Source organism: Salvelinus alpinus, chromosome 2 (genome assembly GCF_045679555.1).
Source record: "Salvelinus alpinus chromosome 2, SLU_Salpinus.1, whole genome shotgun sequence".
Classification (NCBI taxonomy): domain Eukaryota; kingdom Metazoa; phylum Chordata; class Actinopteri; order Salmoniformes; family Salmonidae; genus Salvelinus; species Salvelinus alpinus.
The window spans coordinates 71903275-71924032 of record NC_092087.1 but is presented as its reverse complement, the minus strand read 5'-3'; the positions used below and the strand labels follow the sequence as shown (position 1 = coordinate 71924032).

Here is a 20758-nt window from a genome sequence, read left to right as displayed (position 1 = left end):
TTAACATGCTGATAGAAATTAGGTAAAACTGATTTGAGTTTCCCTGCATTAAATTCCCCAGCCACAAGGATCGCCGCCTCTGGATGAGCGTTTTCCTGTTTGCTTATGGCGGTATACAGCTCATTGAGTGAAGTTTTAGTGCCAGCATCTGTCTGTGGTGGTATGTAGACAGCTAAAAAATACATATGAAAACTCTCTGGGTGTGGTCTATAGTTTATTATGAGATACTCTACCTCAGGCGAGCAAAACCTTGAGAATTCCTTAGATATCATGCACCAGCTGTTGTTTACATATATGCATAGGCCCACACCCCATGTTTTACCAGAGGCTGCTGTTCTATCCTGCCAATAGAGTGTATAACCCACCAGCTGTATGTTCTTAATGTCGTCGTTCAGCCACGACTCGGTGAAACATAAGATATTACCGTTTTTAATGTCCCGTTGGTAGGATATACGTGCTTTCAGTTCGTCCCATTTATTTTCCAGCGATTAAACTGTAGCTAGCAGGACGGAAGGCAAAGGCAAATTAGCCACTCGTCGTCTGATCCTCACAAGGCACCCTGATCTTTTTTCACAAAATCTCAGTTTCCTTCTCCAGCGAATGACAGGGATCTGGGTCTGGTCGTTTGTCTGTAGTATATCCCTCCCGTCCGACTCATTGAAGAAAAACTCTTCGTCCAATTTGAGGTGTTTAATCGCAGTTGTCCAGAAGCTTCGGATGTCCAGAAGCTTTTTTCGGTCATAAGAGACTGTAGCAGCAACATTATGTACAAAACAAGTTACGAACAACGCAAAAAAAAATAAAAAATAGCATGGTTGGTTAAGAGCCGATAAGACGGCAGCCATCCCCTCCGGCTCCATCGCTACTTAGCGAGCAAACGCAGCTAGCTAGTTTAGCCTACTGAAACACTCTGCTCAAACAGAGGGGTGCTATATTAGCTAGCTGGCTATGGCTTTCCAACACAACACAGGAATTCTTCCAAGCCAAGATATGCTTTTGGTATTACTAATTTATTGCCACCAGGGCCCACCGGTGTAACTGCTTACTGACTGTACTCTGTAACGTTACTGCATGATTGTAGCGGGTTTACTAACGCGTTAGTTCTATTAGCTATGCTGACTATGATGCTACTTTAGCTAATATGGTAACAACGATGTAGGCTGGGTGTAGAGCTTTGGCTTGGAAAGGTTTTTTCGCCTGGTCACATGCAGATGATGTGTTGTGCATTGAAGTCCACAAGCGAAGGGAAGAGATGAGAGGAGAAGAGCGCATAGATTCGAGGAATACAATGTGGTTGCTATGAAAGGGAACTGTGTTTACGCGTGATTAGGGGCTTACTCATTCCGCCGACTATGTTGAAAAACGTTTCTGAAACAGAAGCAAACGGAACAAAAAGTAGATAAATACACCTGAAATTGTCCAATAGGAACTCTCATTTGCAGCTGTTGGACTAATGATTACACCCAATATAGCTAGATGCAGGCAAGAGTGTGTCAAATCAAATGTGTCTCTCAACCTCTGTGCAACTACGTTGTAAACTTTCATTCATAGGATAGGTTGTGGCAACCTCATGATGGGTATAGGGAAGATTATTTCATGAGTATCATGTAATAGCCTAAACCTATCGCTGTTACATTGAACTGGGTGAATGGAATATGAATGAGAGTCATCCAATATGCTGTAATAGAAATAAGGCCATGCACAAGAAAAAAAATTGTCCTCCCTCATCTTAAAATGGCACTGACCACCAAGCAGTAAAAATAATTTTATCTCAAAGTGTTATACCTTTAACTACCCCTGACAGGTAAGTCACTGACATTCAAGGGAGTTTGATCACCTAAAATAATAAAACAATGATCAGACTAAGAATCAAAACAGTTGCTGGGGTTTGCTGTGATCTTGTGAGAGTCTGAGTTGCCATCTATGTGGAGTGGTTCTCTTGCTTAATAAAACTGATCTCAAATCAGCTGGTATCAGCATCTTAGCCTGAAGGTCTATGCGCTGTCTCAGGTCCAGTTTGCGCTGGAAGCAGCAGAGGCAGCAGGAGCAGTGGTAGGGGTGGTTACGACTGTGCTGACGACTGTGGGTGATGAGGTTAGAGCTCTGGCTGAAGGCTTTGCCACACACCTGGCACGCATGGGGCTTCTCACCTGAGATAGGACAGAGGGGACATATTGTTTAAACGTGGAAGTTCACTCTTTTATAACTTAATGTTAGATGGTTCTTCACCCTGAAAGTAGTCTATGGGCCAGGAAAAACTGTAATGCATGATTTGTTTCCTTTTAACACCCACTACAAACTTCAGCTAACTTAATCCAGATCAATGGGAGTGGTGGGGGCTGTTTTTATTTCCGCCACATACTCCGCCCACACCCATTGTTTTTTTAATTTTAAGTTAGTACATTTCTAACATGACCGTGATAAAGTCAATATCTCTATATCCATTGAATACATATTGACTCACCTGTGTGAATGTGTTTTTATCATATCAGATTTCTGGTGAAATCGCTTTCTCTGCATTGACGGGTAGAAATGTGTGTCAGAGTGGATTAGCAGGTGAGTGGACAGGGTAGAGTAGCGCTTGAACACTTTTAAACACCTTACAGGCAAACGTATGCTCCTGAAACACATGCGAACACAGCATATAGGCCATATCCTGTACACTGTATTTTCTGGAACATTTTATTTATTGGGTTGTCAATATTTTTTTTTACAAATACACCAAAACAAACTAATATAGGTCATATAGTATAGGCTCTTCAAACTCAACTCTGGACTTCGAAGCCAGTTCCACACCATTTTTTCATTGTTCCCCTCCAATCAGGGACTGATTTAGACCTGGGACACCAGGTGTGAGCAATTAATTATCAGGTAGAACAGAAAACTAGAAGGCTCCAGACCTCGTAGGGTAAGAGTTGAATACCCCTGGTATAGGCCATATAGTAATGTATAGGGTCTACTGTGATGTGTTTATAACTGGCATCAAAACCTTAATAAACAGTCCTGGTGATAATACACAATATCACATATTTCATTCATAGTATCTACTTTGAACCAAGGTTTGGATCAATTCCATTTCGATTACCAAATTAAAATGGAATTGACCCCAAACCTGGTTTAAAATGTACAGCTATGGAAATAAATACTGTTCCCTGAAGGAGGGAATGAGGTATAACATACTATGGGGAGTTGTTACGCACGCCTCTGAGAAGAGGGAACGCAACTCCCTGCTACAACTCAACTCTCTGTGAAGTGCAAGAGGTATGAACTGCAGGTGGGAGAAAGGACGACAAAGGCAGAATTTACCGTTACTGGGATTTATTTTCTCCACGGTAATATGGGGAAAAGGGGCTGGACGGAACCAAAGCAAAGAAAGTAAATATCAAAGTTCCCCCTCTCCTATCTAACCTGCCTACCCACTACTTACCTATCTTAACACCACCTGGTGCCCTAACCAAAATACAGGGGGTGGTCCGCCCAGGTCTTACCTAGTGTGCCTAGACAGTGAATATACTACGGGTATATGTATGCCCGCGGGCCTCTTGCCTAAGCACTCCCAAAGTGCCTTCTCCTTCCCCCCTGGGAACAAATGAAACAGAACAATTATTAACAAACAATTTCAATTATCAAAACAGTGCGTCCTATAACACATAAGACATAACCAATCAGCTCCCTCAGCAACAACTTATATAGTACATACCAAATCTCTGAGAAACAACCAACACTTTATCACAATCAAATTCTCAAGCAAGGATCTCTCTCTCTCCAATCTTTCCAAAATCTTCTCTCTCTCCAAAAAATATCTATTTTCCTGAACAGAACACTGGCTTTTATATTCCTCAGGTGGCAAAGGTAATTAGTGTCAGCTGCTTCTTGACGAGGGGGCGTGGTCAGCTCTCCAATTATCAATTAGCCATGGAGAACTCAGGAAGCTATCTCCTGAAACACACACTCAAATACATACCACAACACAGAAAACTGGGGAACGTAACAGGAGTCAACAACCAATCATATTCATCTGAAAACTGTAATCACATCCAACGGGCCAATGGATGCGGAAGCCGCCCTCATAAGGCCACCTTCCTGGCTATAATACCGGGGTTCACATTCATTTCCTCAATTCAGTACCGCTCTTCAGCGAGCCCAAACCCCCTGACGGCGAGGGCCAAAATATCTTATTCCTCATTCCATCCTTCATGGAACAGTAGTTATATTCATAACTGTACATTCCCTTTCAGTCGGTCACTCGGTATAACATACTATGGGGACATACAATCACGCCTCAAGCTGGCTCAGAGGGTACCAAACTAGGAGACCCACGGCAGCCCAAGCACACACAGGTTCCATCGGCTCCAAAAAAAGGGGTTACAAAAGATACATTTTTCCCTAATACATACCCGAGAAGCCTGAACTGTCAGAGCCCCATATAGGGAACCAGAACATGCTGCAACTTGGCTATGCGATCTGACACGCTGCCACTGCAGCCCAAGTCCATAGATCCCACGATTCCAAGAACAATACTTACCTTGCGAGCCTGAAACGTCAGAACTCATACAGGCAACCCCAAGTCCAAAACAACAGAACACCTGTAGTGACTTGGTAAAGTGTACATGTGCACTGCATAGCATCGGCCAGAGTTGATGAAGCACGGCAGCCCCAGGCTCAAACCCACAAGAAACTTGTAGTAACCTGGAAACTGTGTACTTGCATGCTGCCACGGCAGCCCAAGCCTCATACCGACAGGAAACTGTGGTAACCCTGATAATGCGCACTTTACGCGCTGCCACACACCAAGGATGTAACATCACTTTGGAGACGCCAGGCGCGAATTCCAAACAGGAAGGGTGTACTGATAGCATGTGAAGATCCTCAATGCGCTTGGCTGATGCCAAGGCAATGAGCAGGGAAGTTTTGAAGGAAAGGACCTTCATGTCCACAGATTCTAATGGTTCAAATGGAGGCTCACACAGATCATCTAGGATCAAAGCCAGGTCACAGGTCGGTGCTATAGGCTTAGAAACTGGTCTGAGCCAATGCACCCCTTGCAGGGGATCTTCACGTGATAGCACGTGAAGATCCTCAATGCGCTTGGCTGATGCCAAGGCAATGAGCAGGGAAGTTTTGAAGGAAAGGACCTTCATGTCCACAGATTCTAATGGTTCAAATGGAGGCTCACACAGAGCATCTAGGATCAAAGCCAGGTCACAGGTCGGTGCTATAGGCTTAGAAACTGGTCTGAGCCAATGCACCCCTTGCAGGAACCGCACCACCAGAGGATGAAACCCCGGGGTATAGCCGTCAATCCCTACATGACACGCTATAATGGCTGCCACATAAACCTTCAATGTGGAAAAAGAAAAGCCCTGCTTAAAAATCTCTTGTAGGAACATGAAAATGTCCACCAAAAAACTATTTTAACCTGACACACCCTTCAACCGCATGCGACAGATGTTTAAACCCTCTCATAGAGGGTGCACGTGCCGACTGTATAGTCAATAATGTTCAATGATAACCCTAACCCTAATCCCTGGCCGTCAAATGTTCAGGGGCCAAACCCATAGATCCCATATCTGCGGTCGTGGAGTCTAAATGTATTGCCTGCGACAATAGATCCTGATGACACAGAACCCTCCACGGGTCCCCGGCCAACAGGCAGATGATCTCCGGGAACCATGGTTGTCTGGGCCAATGGGATGCCACCAGAATCAACAACAGACCCTCCTGACGGACCTTGTTCACGGTGGCCTTAATCAGGTCCACCGGAGGAAATGCAAAGAGCAGGGTCCGAGGCCCCTGATACGCCAAAGCATCCATTCCCACCGGAGCGCCCAGATCCCTCATTGAGAAGAACAGACGTCAATGCTCATTTTCTCGCAATGCATTTAAGATCTTCGAAGGCCCTGCCGAACCGGACCCATATCTGGGCAACCACTGAGGGGTACAGTCTCCACTCCGTAGAGATAGGACCCCCCGGAAAGTAAATCCGTGTCCACATTGAGAGATCCACAAAGACACGTCACCCTGAGTGACAGGAAATGTGCACTGCTACATACGAGCAGATAATGGGCCAGGTTTAGGAGAGACAGAGACCACCCCCCCCCCCTGCCTGTTGATGTATGCCACCGCTGTCCCGGACCGTACCAACACATGCTAGGCCTCGAACGTCGGAAGGAAATGCCTCAGTGCTTGAAAACAGTCAGTAGCTCTAGGTAATTGATATACAGCATCCTTTTCTCAGTTGACCAAATCCCTCTTTCTGAGAAGCCCACACACAGCGCTCCGCCTCCCAGTAAGGATGGGTCTGTCGTGATCGACATGTGGAACACTACCCAGCCCATGAGAACCCTCTGTAACAGCAGTCGCTCATCCCTCCAAGTAGTCAACGCCCATAGGCATGAAGGGGATACTTTTAGCAACTGATGGCAGTGGCGAGATGTGTCCAGACAGGTAGCAATCACCCAGCGCTGAAACAGACGCATCAACAGAAGTCCCAGAGGCACCACAGCTATCATAGAGGCTATCAGACCCAATAACCGTAGGCACAAGCAGAAAGGCACAGGCTGCCCCGGCTGATACCGTGCCAGACAGAGACGGAATGCGACCCTCCTCCGTTGGGACAAAAACACATGATTCAAAACATAATCCAGAACTAGACCCAGAAACTGAATGAGCTGAGTAAAAAAAAATTATTGTGATTAAGTATGAACCCCAGAGACTGAATATGGGAAACCAGTGTGGCATGTTCCCTCGACTCCAGTACGACCAACCAATCGTCCAGATAGGCCAATACTCTGATCACCGCACCGGTGCCAAAGCCGCCTCCACCAGCATAGAAAAGGTGCGGGCGATAGGGAGAGCCCTAAAGGCAGGACCAGAAATTCGTAGGCCACACCCTCAAAAACCTTCAAAACTTTCTGTGGGGAGGAAGTATAGCCACATGAAAATACGCTTCCTTCAGATCTACAGACGTGAACCAATCTCTGGGATGCGCCGATTGCAATAGCCGGAGAAGTGTGAGCATTTTGATCTTTCAAATCTTGAGGTGCTTGTTTAAAACACGTAAGTCCAGGATGAAGCGCAAAGTTCCATCTCTTTTGGGAACTAATAAGTACAGGCTGCACCAATTGCTCTGTACTTCTGACACGGAGACCACCCAAATGATCTGCTTTTGGAGGAGAGAGGAAATTTCCCCTCTCAAGACAGGTGCTAGGACCACGGGGACGATTGACGTAATTACACCACGAATAGGAGGAGGAAGCACAGCAAACAGCAGACCATCACCCGCCACTGGACGGAGCACGCTGCCAGTCTACCAGTCTCCCATTCATTATCTCCTGAAGGGGGCGCTACCCTGAGGACTGGGATAATTTGTGTTTTTTGTCATGCTTATTTTCAAATCCACAACTCTTGCCAACCATGTGGAACAAGAACTGTGTTTATTATGCCCACACCTGGACGATACCGCACGTTTCAATACCCCTGAACACAAAGGAACCTTGGGTAGAAACAATGTGCTTTTGTGGTACCGCCGTTCTGATACACGGTCCACACCGGGTTCAGGGACTTATGCAACCAGTAACTTGACCCCATTGACCGAGCCACTTGGGAGGACTGTTGCCTCAGTAAATGCTTGGGGAGGAGGGCCCCAAGAACAATCCCTCTCCCCCGACCTCCAGCTAGAGTTGTAAAGTCTGCTTCTTCCCCTGCGCTGCGGAAGAATCTGCTTTCACCCCTCTCTCCTGCAACCTAATACAGTGTCTGTGCCATGACATACACCGCTGCCCAGAAATACCAAGATGGTCAAAAACCAACCTCAAAGCCTGCCTCTGGCTCAAGGCAACCCGCCTCTGGCCTGGAACCTGTCCTTCACGCCTCGGGAACTGCCGAACCCCCCCCCCTGCAAAAGATTTTCATGGGAAAAGGACCCGTACAGCTGAGTCCGGTTTTTGTTTCTCCTCGAAACGGGCCTCTAATGACTCCATAGCCGAGCAAATCAACCTTGTTGGTGAAACTGGCTCATCCAAATATATCTGCCTGTCCCTCTCAGGAAACTCGGAAAATGTCAGCCAGAGGTGGCGCTGAGAAACCACCATCGCCCCCATCCTTTTCCCCACAGCCAGGATAGTACCGCGGGACAGACGCAACACAAATCAGCCCTAGAATGGATTTCGTCGAGAAGCTCTGAAACCGGTTTCTCCGCCTCCACAGTCTTATTCAGCTCCTGCAGCAAATCGATATAATACATCTGCAGCATTGTGAACACATTCATAGACCTGCCCACCACATCCTCAGCCTGGTACACTTTGTCCAGCTGATCCGTAGAGAACTAGCACTGTTAATTCGGAAGCAGCGTGCTAGGATTAGCCCCCTCTGGGGCCAAGTCACTCGCCAGTTTTCCATCCATTGGCGGTGTGCAAATGAGCACCGCCTCCTCCATATCCTCTATATTCATGAACTCGCCATAACCTGTTAGCACCAGCCTGGCTGAATGAGGGGAACCCCAGGTCACCTTTAGCTCATCGGTGAAATCTTTAAACAGTGGTAAGTGATGCTTCACTGCTGCAGGGACAGGAGGTAAATACCTTCCCCCAAACCTGGGAGAAGACGGCCCAGACTGATGTCATCTGATTCACAGTCTGAAAACCCTGCCCTAGGGCACGGTCGGAGGTTAAAACACGGCTGGTTAGCCTTTTTGAACTTACTCTTACCACCGCCCATATTACTCACACAAGAAAGCACTGGCTACACAAGTGGAACAAAAAGTAGTGGGTTTTTAGCAAACACAAAAACCGATACTAAGACTCAAAACTGGAGGGACAACTACTCTCTTCCCTAAGTCGGAGCCAACTCTCGTAGTCCTCGTGTGCTTGAAAAAATTGAAAATTACGTGACACATTCTTCCCTCAGGCGAGCTGAAGAGTGAAGAATTGAGGAAATGAATGCGTGCCCCAGTATTATAGCCAGGAAGGCAGGGCTTCAGAGGGGAGGCTCGGCATCCATTGGCCTGTTGGGTGTGACTTCGGTTTACTTTAGGTGAATATGATTGGTCGTTGACTCCCTATAGTATGATATACCAAGTGAACCCTTTATTATCTATGTAGTTCGTACCCTGACAGGCCTCATTAGCTTGACCCTGTTGTTATGTCTGTAATTATTTTATTTTTATTCACCTGATAAAATAACCTTAGCCGTAAAGAAATATGTAGAGTATAGTAGAGATTGTAGAGGGAAACAAGTGTACTGGGTGATGGTGATTGAGAGGGCTTTATGAGTTGAAGGAAACATATGTAGACTAGTGCAAGTAGCAAAGAAAGTGAGAAAGAAAGGAAATGGGAAGTTAATTGGAAAGTGAAATGGAAAGTAAGAATTTGAATTTTGAATTGTTTAGACTGATTAAGATTTAGCAAAGTGAAAACTAACTAAATGTTTATTTTATTTTTTAGGAGAGGATGGGATGTCCCTATCTATCCCATTGAAATGTATCCCGAGGCTGTTGCCTTGGGAGAGCAGTTAGTGAAATTCTGTATAAAGGTACCTGCATCTGGATGTTAAAGGAGCTCCAAATTTAGCAAGGCCTGGCTATTTTGTTTGTTTTTACACTACGTTTTACCACACACACGCCAGCACCTACACACAACCCACCTGTTATGAATATTTGTTAGTGGTGTTAATACTGTTTTATTTATTGTGTGGGGTCTTTTTTATTTTGGTTTTAGTGGGTTTTTCACAGGTTAGAAAGGATGCACCTTAAAGGGCACACAAAGGACATTTTCTGAAGTATGTCAGAGTTTTGTCAGAGTTTTGGTTGCACACATGTAAATTCTCTTGATAAGAAATGTACTGAAAAACCCGTTGTAAACCTGATACACAAAATGTTTGAAATGTTTAAAATATCTTTAAATAATGTCTGAGGTACAGAAAGTAAATACTCACTTAATAGAGTTGACTGAACTCTGACCTCTGTTCTGACTTTCTGGTGAGGACTGGTCACCCTTACTATAAAGGCTAAGAATATTGGGTGATATTTAAATGTTATATGGAAACACTAATAATTAGGAAGAGGTTTATAATTTAGCAATAGTCCTATTTCTGATTTGGACCATGAGAAGGACAGAGAGAGAGAGCGCTGCCCCTGAAATGAGGGACACCTGTCTCTAGTCTATTTTACCATTACCTTATGGGATACAATTCATTTAATATGGAGTTATCAAGGGTTGTAATTCTAATTTTATTTGTTATTTTTATTTAACAGGCACTGTTGGGGGTTTTTTGGAGTCCAAAGGCAGAATTACCGGTCCCCTGGGGCCCTTTGGTAAACATGCAAATTGATTTTCTTCACATGCCTGACTGTAAAAGGGAAAAATATATGTTGGTAATGGTTGACAGTTACTCCAAATGGATTGAAGTTTTCCCCACCTCGATTGATATATGAAGAAGTGTATTGCTGTTGCTTCTGTTTTGTTTTTGTCTTGCGTCAATACAAATCTCACCAGATTGGGTCTGCTGGATGGTCTGGATTTCTCCCTAAGGATTAGTCCTCTAACTCCCTGACCCTGTAAGTCTGAAGTGAGGTCGCCAATATGTTAAGGGAGTATAAGCCAATTTGCAAAAATTGTTTATTTTATTTTATATATATATATATATTTTTTATTTATCCCCTTTTCTCCCCAATTTTCGTGGTATCCAATCGCTAGTAATTACTATCTTGTCTCATCGCTACAACTCCCGTACGGGCTCGGGAGAGACGAAGGTCGAAAGTCATGCGTCCTCCGAAGCACAACCCAACCAAGCCGCACTGCTTCTTAACACAGCGCGCCTCCAACCCGGAAGCCAGCCGCACCAATGTGTCGGAGGAAACACCGTGCACCCGCCCCCCTCGGTTAGCGCGCACTGCGCCCGGCCCGCCACAGGAGTCGCTGGAGCGCGATGAGACAAGGATATCCCTACCGGCCAAACCCTCCCTAGCCCGGACGACGCTAAGCCAATTGTGCGTCGCCCCACGGACCTCCCGGTCGCGGCCGGCTGCGACAGAGCCTGGACGCGAACCCAGACTCTGGTGGCGCAGCATAGCACTGCGATGCAGTGCTCTAGACCACTGCGCCACCCGGGAGGCCCAAAAATGGTTTTAATGGTGTGTTGTTATTCTCTTTGACATTTGTCTTAGGAATTTGTGTTAAGAATATTGGGAATGTAATAATTTGTCATACAGTAAATAGTTGGTCTGGATTTCCTGAATCAGAAATAAAATAAACTGTTTTTCTGGTCTGTCCTCTCTCGAGGTTATAGCAAAGGTGACCGCAGATGGTATTTAGATGCATGGAAGGGATCATTTGACCGAGAACAGTGAGCTTCACCCTCTTTATCCGGCTAAAGTAATGGCGACAATGGCGTTCACTATGGCCCTGTCTTTCATGACTTCTACCTGAGACCTGAGTCCGAGCCAGCAACCGGTGTACAGCATCCAATTTAAGCTTTCAACTGCCTTTTCTCTCAGGAGTACGGCATGAGTCCTGAGAACGTCCACATGGAGTGAGCATGGAGAGAGATCACGTCCAAACTTCTCTCATGCAGCTGGTGCACTGGTCAGAAAAGGGACAAGACAGAATGGACCGTAAAGGATGGTGGTGGCGGCTCAGGTGAGAGATTCGTCTGCTTGGGAAAATCTGATTACTTCCCAGATATTGAAATGGGGACATTATCAAGGGCCATCCACTTTGACATGCATGAGTTACATGTGTGCCATTGAAAGGATGAACTGTAAATCTATCTTAAGAGGAAAATGAAGAGACTTCAGAAGAAGAATTGCTGGGAGGGAGGGGGGTGGTTTGCACACTGCAAATGTTTTGTAATTTAGAAAAAACATAACAAAAACAAGAAAAATGCATTAAGATACCAATCTGTCATTATGGGGCCGGGATGAGAATAGTTAATGCTAGAAATATAAGATTAATATAATGATGTCAACGTTAGTAGTACATACTGATGGATTCTGGGTACTAACTCCTAAACTTGGGATAGGGTTAATTATCAGGTATCCTATTGAAATATTGAGTGCTTAGGTTTAGAGGGTCTACACCAGAAGTTATCTGTAGGAGGAAGGTATATGGTGTGTGTGCAATTAAACTTGTAATGTGCTGAGGGCAGGGAAAACGATCACACATGGCAGCATTGATAAGGGGAGAGAGACATGGATTAGTGATGAAGGGGGTCGAGGTCAGGTCAGGTCACATTAAGGGAGAAAGAAAAGTTTATGGCCCATATCCTTTAGTTTCCTGACTAGCAGTAAAGATACAATGTTTGTTCAGATGTGTAGGAGGAGACTCAGCCTAGGAGGAAGGGTTAAATATCAGTGCTTGTGTGAAAATGTCTTTGTACAGCTGTTTGAATGAACATGAATAAACATGGTATGTGCTTTCATAGTGTCCGTCGAGTTCTTGCTATAATAATTACAACCTAACAATACTGTATATTTGTTTCCTGTATGTAAATGTACATTCTGCCAGTGTCGGTGTGTGCTAAGTTGAGGGTCTAACATTCGAGTGATAGACTCAATGTGAAGCACTAGGGACTGTCATTCTAAATTTGGGTTGGATCAATAGGTCAAATTATGATTCGGAAAGGTGAAAAGGAGAGACAGAGAGCTGCCCCTAAACTATGAAGAGAGCACAAAGTGAGGGGAGGGTGCACTGTTCATCTTGCAGGTGGTTTGCAACTAATTGCAACTAATTGAATATTCGTAAGAATCCAGTGAGTGTATGGAGGGTTCCCCACCACTACGTAGCACCGCTTCCTTTTCTGTCTGTCTGTGTGTCTTTGCAGCAGTGACTCTCAGCTTCCCTATTGGTAAGCTGCCAGAAGGACCCACTCCACAGACTGATGTTGATAAATTGAGAAAGACTCTGCCTGGGCCAGAGACCCTAGTGGCGGAAGGAGGTTACGAGCCAAAGGGACCGACGCAGGCCTGGAATATAGGCCCAGAAGTCAGAAGCAGCAGACAGAGGAGGGCATTGAAGGAACCCCCCCTGTGGAAGAACAGTCCAACTTATTTCTGAGTAGAGCTGAGTTGGTGGCTAAAGCAACAGTTAGTGAGAGGTCATGTTGGGTCTGTGGGCTTGCTCCTCAAGGGCGAAACAAGGGACTACCATATATGGGGGTCCCCCTAGGCTTGAATTACACCTTAAGTGTGATGTCATTCCTGCCCTTTGTCACCTATCCCCAAAGAGACCAGATGACATGACCTTTTACTAGATGTATAAAGCCCCCAAACTGTGTTACTTATGGACGTCCTGATAATAGTAGTAACCCCCCTATCCCTATTGTGGGTTCTCTGGTGGCCCCCTGGTGTATTTTAGTGTTTTATTTTATTTAACTAGGCAAGTCAGTTAATAACAAATTCTTATTTACAATGACGGCCTACCCCAGCCAAACCTGGACGACGCTGGGCCAATTGTGCACCACTCCTATGGGACTCCCAATCACAGCCGGATGTGAAACAGCCTGGAATTGAACCAGGGACTGTAGTGACACCTCTTGCACTGAGATGCAGTGCCTTAGAACGCTGCGCAACTCGGGAGCCCCATATTAAAGGTAAAGGTAGTAATCATGTGGGAGATACAGCCTGCAATTGTACACTTGACCAAGAGGGAATCAAAAATGTATTTATGTGTAACTCATTGGGATACTATAGATATGCTGAGGTGGTAGTACCTCCTCAGAGCTTCTGACTAACTTGTACTGAGAAGTGCTGTTTGTCTGTAATCGCTCCGCTGGCGTGAATAAACATAAAATAATTTAAGCTTGACTTTGGGGTCCTTAGTGGTAATTTCCACGACACATCCAACAAATGTTTTTAGTCACAAGCTTGATGTAGTCATTGCGTGCTATGAATATGGGACCAAATACTTAACTTTGGACTTGAATACACATAACTGAATTTGTACCAATACTTTTGGTCCTGTAAAATGGGGGGGACTATGCACAAAACATGCTCTAATATATAAACGGTTCACCTGATATGGATGAAAATACCCTCAAATTGAAACTGAGAGTCTGAACTATAACCTCAGTCAATGTATAATTTCAAATCCAAAGTGTTGGAGTAGAGCCAATAAATCTATATATTTGTCAAGGTCCCAATACTTTTGGAGCTCACTGTATATAGACATGTAATTGCTTTATTCTTTGAAATGTCTATCAATGTGTTTTATAATCGCATATGGGATAGGCCACATAGTGTAAGTGGCATTGCACAATAATAAAATATAAATGTATATACAGAGCCCCTCCTGCTGGATCAGGTTACCAGCCTGATTGGTGATTTGCCAATTGAAATACCGCCCTTAACATCTATTATGCTTTGGTCTGATTCGTTTACGCCTGATATGTCACGGCTGTCGTCACGGCTGTCGTCACGGCTGTCGTCACGGCTGTCGTCACGGCTGTCGTCACGGCTGTCGTCATGGCTGTCTGTGCCTGAAGCTGGAGCACTCTTTCCCTAACCCATTGTTGCTACGATGGAGAAGAACAGAGAAAAGGGTGAGAGGAAGAGAAACAATGAGATGCTCCAAATGGAAATGGAAAGCAGGGTACAACATCCATTGAAGATACTGAAATTGATATTAAGTGTCAGTCACCACTCATTGCATAAACTGGCAGTACATACAGTACGTATTTTGTGATGTCTTGGTCTGTATACTGATTGAAACTGTTTAAAAACTATATATATTTAAGTCTTGAAATGAGACGAGGGTGGGTGTCAAATCAGAATTGATTTGAGAATTCCCATTCCAATTAATTTATTTTGAATTAAAATAGTAGACAACTATAAACAGTACCACCATCAGGATGTTACACTACACACAGTGCCTATAATAAGTATTCACACCCCTTTGTTATGGCAAGCTTAAATTAGTTCAGGACAAAACATTTACTTCAAATCGAATAATAAATTGCATTGATTCGCTCTGTGTGCAATGACAGTGGTTAACATGATTTTGGAATGACTGATCCATCACTGTAATGTACCCCATACACACAACATACAGTGGGGAGAACAAGTATTTGATACACTGCCGATTTTGCAGGTTTTCCTACTTACAAAGCATGTAGAGGTCTATAATTTTTATCATAGGTACACTTCAACTGTGAGAGACGGAATCTAAAACAAAAATCCAGAAAATCACATTGTATGATTTTTAAGTAATTCATTTGCATTTTATTGCATGACATAAGTATTTGATCACCTACCAACCAGTAAGAATTCCAGCTCTCACAGACCTGTTAGTTTTTCTTTAAGAAGCCCTCCTGTTCTCCACTCATTACCTGTATTAACTGCACCTGTTTGAACTCGTTACCTGTATAAAAGACACCTGTCCACACACTCAATCAAACAGACTCCAACCTCTCCACAATGGCCAAGACCAGAGAGCTGTGTAAGGACATCAGGGATAAAATTGTAGACCTGCACAAGGCTGGGATGGGCTACAGGACAATAGGCAAGCAGCTTGGTGAGAAGGCAACAACTGTTGGCGCAATTATTAGAAAATAGAAGAAAATAGAAGAAGTTCAAGATGATGGTCAATCACCCTCGGTCTGGGGCTCCATGCAAGATCTCACCTCGTGGGGCATCAATGATCATGAGGAAGGTGAGGGATCAGCCCAGAACTACACGGCAGGACCTGGTCAATGACCTGAAGAGAGCTGGGACCACAGTCTCAAAGAAAACCATTAGTAACACACTACGCCGTCATGGATTAAAATCCTGCAGCGCACACAAGGTCCCCCTGCTCAAGCAGGCGCATGTCCAGGCCCGTCTGAAGTTTGCCAATGACCATCTGGATGATCCAGAGGAGGAATGGGAGAAGGTCATGTGGTCTGATGATTCAAAAATAGAGCTTTTTGGTCTAAACTCCACTCGCCGTGTTTGGAGGAAGAAGAAGGATGAGTACAACCCCAAGAACACCATCCCAACCGTGAAGCATGGAGGTGGAAACATCATTCTTTGGGGATGCTTTTCTGCAAAGGGGACAGGACGACTGCACCGTATTGAGGGGAGGATGGATGGGGCCATGTATTGCGAGATCTTAGCCAACAACCTCCTTCCCTCAGTAAGAGCATTGATGATGGGTCGTGGCTGGGTCTTCCAGCATGACAACGACCCGAAACACACAGCCAGGGCAACTAAGGAGTGGCTCCGTAAGAAGTATCTCAAGGTCCTGGAGTGGCCTAGCCAGTCTCCAGACCTAAACCCAATAGAAAATCTTTGGAGGGAGCTGAAAGTCCGTATTGCCCAGCGACAGCCCCGAAACCTGAAGGATCTGGAGAAGGTCTGTATGGAGGAGTGGGCCAAAATCCCTGCTGCAGTGTGTGCAAACCTGGTCAAGAACTACAGGAAACGTATGATCTCTGTAATTGCAAACAAAGGATTCTGTACCAAATATTAAGTTCTGCTTTTCTGATGTATCAAATACTTATGTCATGCAATAAAATGCAAATTAATTACTTAAAAATCATACAATGTGATTTTCTGGATTTTTGTTTTAGATTCCGTCTCTCACAGTTGAAGTGTACCTATGATAAAAATTACAGACCTCTACATGCTTTTTAAGTAGGAAAATCTGCAAAATCGGCAGTGTATCAAATACTTGTTCTCCCCACTGTAACTGTAAGGTCCATCAGTCATCCCTGCTCAGGTATGTCACGATGAGGCTAATCTTGTCCCCAACCGGCTCTCTCTCTGTAGCAATTAAGCCTGGGGATGTGGTCACAATGAGGCCAATTGTGATTTAAAACCTAAAACATGTATTCTAAATTATGTATTTACCTGTGTCTTCTTCCTTGGTGGTGCAGTGGATGGCTTGAAGGTTGTAGAGATCAGGTGTTTTAGTGCAGAGTGAAGAGAGGCTGTGCTTTTATAGGGTAGCGCTGACCGAGAGAGAGGGGGCATTCTCAGCCCATCACAGGTATTTAAATCCAGGTAAATGTTTTGGTTCCAGAGAATCAAAGAGAATGAAGATAATGATTAATTTCCAGATAATTCCAGATAACCTATGTGGGCGTCGCACACGGTTTAACTTATTTTATCTCAAAGTGACATACCTTTAAAACCACCCCGAGAGGTAAATCATTAAAAAGCAAGGGAGTTTGATCACTTAAAAAAACAATGATCATTCATTCATAACAATAATATCTTGTTGTTATCCAAATCTGAAAGTGGATAAAAGATTTTTAATGCACACACAAAAGAAAGCGATACTTTGGAATAAAGTTCAAAGGTGTTTTAAACATATTTTCAGATATGACCCTATGATGACATTGAAAAAGCTTAAATATATACATGTAGGCAAAATATACAGTTGGGATTCAACTACAGACAAGGTAAATGTTCGTTAGAATTTTTTGTGGAGCATCCTTCCCTTCTTCCATCCATCCCCAGCTTCTGTTTAGCTTGTGCAGATGAAAACATTATCTGGGGTCAGCTATGACCATGTGAGTTTTTTTGTTGTTGCTATCTATGTACAGTGGTTCTCCCGATTGTGAAAACTGAGCTCAGATCAGCTCTTAGCTAGGGTCTTGGCCTAAAGGTCTATGTACGGTGATTCTCCTGGTTTTGTCTCAGGTCCTGTTTGCGCTGGAAGCCATAGAGGCAGCGGTAGGGCTGGTTGCGACTGTGCTGACGACTGTGGGTGATGAGGTTGGAGCTCTGGCTGAAGGCTTTGCCACACACCTGGCACACATGGGGCTTCTCACCTGGGATAGGAGGGCAGAGGGGACATACTGTATTAAAGGGGAAGTTCACTCTTTTATAACTGGATGTTAGATGGTTCCTCACACTGAAAGTGAGCCAGGAAAAACTGTAATGCATGGTTCGGTTTTCTTTAATTTAACAGCCAATACAAACTTCAGCTAACTTAATCCAAATCAATGAGAGTGGTAGGGGCATGCAGTGGCTGTTATATTTATTAATTCTAAAGGCCAAATCACTTCCCGCCGGATTCTGGCATGTATTCACTACATTTAGGCACCACATGCCCCTACCACTCTCATAGTTTTTTAAACATATTTAAAATAGATTATATGTTTCTAACGTGACTGTGACAAAGACAAGATCCCTATTTCCATAGAATAAATATTGATTCACCTGTGTGAATGAAGGTGTGTTTTTTCATATCAGATTTCTGGTGAAATCTTTTGCCACAGTATTGACAGGGGTAGGGTCGCGTGTCAGAGTGGATTAGCAGGTGAGTGGACAGGGTGGAGGAGCGCTTGAACACTTTCCCACACACCTTACAGGCAAACGTACGCTCCTGAAACACATGAGAACACAGCATATATGGCCATATATTTTGTAAAAAAAATTGATTTATTGGGCTCACAGTTTCATGAGAAGTTTAATGAATCTTTTTTTTTTTTTTTTTTTACACCACACAAAAACGAATATAGGCCATATAATATGGGCCATATAGTCATGTATAGGGTCTACTGTAGTGTTTTTTCCTGTATATAGTTTATAACTAGCATCAAACTCTTAAAACTCCCTAATGTTGATCTAATTAGCATAAAAAAATCCCCCAGTTTAAGATAGAGAGATGTTGTTTTTGCATTGGATGCGTCTCAATCCACCACATCCCCCGATGTTGCAGATGCTCAATCCACCGCATCCGCCTATGTCGCACTTTCACATCTGAGGTGAAAGTTGACAGAGCCAGAGCGGTATTTGTCAGACCAGGAGACATCTTGAAAATCGGTCTTCGCACAAAATTATCTGTAGTGTTCAAACTATTTTGACCCCTCTATGGAAAGATGAGACTCTCACGAACATACATGTTCTGCTCTAGGACTCTCGCAAGACTCGTCTGAAGGTCCCCTGGTACCAGCTGAAAAAATGTATGGAAGTATATATGGAGACTATTTAATGCCCAAAATGTGGGCTTAAATACATGTAAAAAAATATATAATAAAAAATATATATACAGTGGGGAGAACAAGTATTTGATACACTGCCGATTTTGCAGGTTTTCCTACTTACAAAGCATGTAGAGGTCTGTCATTTTTATCATAGGTACACTTCAACTGTGAGAGACGGAATCTAAAACAAAAATCCAGAAAATCACATTGTATGATTTTTAAGTAATTAATTTGCATTTTATTGCATGACATAAGTATTTGATCACCTACCAACCAGTAAGAATTCCGGCTCTCACAGACCTGTTAGTTTTTCTTTAAGAAGCCCTCCTGTTCTCCACTCATTACCTGTATTAACTGCACCTGTTTGAACTCGTTACCTGTATAAAAGACATCTGTCCACACACTCAATCAAACAGACTCCAACCTCTCCACAATGGCCAAGACCAGAGAGCTGTGTAAGGACATCAGGGATAAATTGTAGACCTGTACAAGGCTGGGATGGGCTACAGGACAATAGGCAAGCAGCTTGGTGAGAAGGCAACAACTGTTGGCACAATTATTAGAAAATGGAAGAAGTTCAAGATGACGGTCAATCACCCTCGGTCTGGGGCTCCATGCAAGATCTCACCTCGTGGGGCATCAATGATCATGAGGAATGTGAGGGATCAGCCCAGAACTACACGGCAGGACCTGGTCAATGACCTGAAGAGAGCTGGGACCACAGTCTCAAAGAAAACCATTAGTAACACACTACGCCGTCATGGATTAAAATCCTGCAGCGCACGCAAGGTCCCCCTGCTCAAGCCAGCGCATGTCCAGGCCCGTCTGAAGTTTGCCAATGACCATCTGGATGATCCAGAGGAGGAATGGGAGAAGGTCATGTGGTCTGATGAGACAAAAATAGAGCTTTTTGCTCTAAACTCCACTCGCCGTGTTTGGAGGAATAGAAGGATGAGTACAACCCCAAGAACACCATCCCAACAGTGAAGCATGGAGGTGGAAACATCATTCTTTGGGGATGCTTTTCTGCAAAGGGGACAGGACGACTGCACCGTATTGAGGGGAGGATGGATGGGGCCATGTATCGCGAGATCTTGGCCAACAACCTCCTTCCCTCAGTAAGAGCATTGAAGATGGGTCGTGGCTGGGTCTTCCAGCATGACAACGACACGAAGCACACAGCCATGGCAACTAAGGAGTGGCTCCGTAAGAAGCATCTCAAGGTCCTGGAGTGGCCTAGCCAGTCTCCAGACCTGAACCCAATAGAAAATCTTTGGAGGGAGCTGAAAGTCTGTATTGCCCAGCGACAGCCCCGAAACCTGAAGGATCTGGAGAAGATCTGTATGGAGGAGTGGGCCAAAATCCCTGCTGCAGTGTGTGCAAACCTAGTCAAGAACTACAGGAAACGTATGATCTCTGTAATTGCAAACAAAGGTTTCTGTACCAAATATTAAGTTCTGCTTTTCTGATGTATCAAATACTTATGTCATGCAATAAAATGCAAATGAATTACTTAAAAATCATACAATGTGATTTTCTGGATTTTTGTTTTAGATTCCGTCTCTCATAGTTGAAGTGTACCTATGATAAAAATTACAGACCTCTACATGCTTTGTAAGTAGGAAAACCTGCAAAATCGTCAGTGTATCAAATACTTGTTCTCCCCACTGTATATATACAGTGGGGAGAACAAGTATTTGACACACTGCCGATTTTGCAGGTTTTCCTACTTACAATGCATGTAGAGGTCTGTAATTTTTATCATAGGTACACTTCAACTGTGAGAGACGGAATCGAAGAAAATCCAGAAAATCACATTGTATGATTTTTAAGTAATTCATTTGCATTTTAC

The 20758-nt window shown here is 44.1% G+C and overlaps 1 long non-coding RNA gene across 1 annotated transcript; it reads right to left on the bottom strand.

Annotated features, from left to right (window-relative positions):
- Positions 1 to 17261: 17261 nt before the first annotated feature.
- LOC139551223 (uncharacterized) lies at positions 17262 to 18772 on the bottom strand. Its single transcript, XR_011670233.1, has 2 exons — positions 18140 to 18772; positions 17262 to 17748 (listed from the first exon to the last, which is right to left on the bottom strand). It is a non-coding gene; the product is annotated as an uncharacterized lncRNA (long non-coding RNA).
- Between the last annotated feature and the right edge of the window lie 1986 nt (positions 18773 to 20758).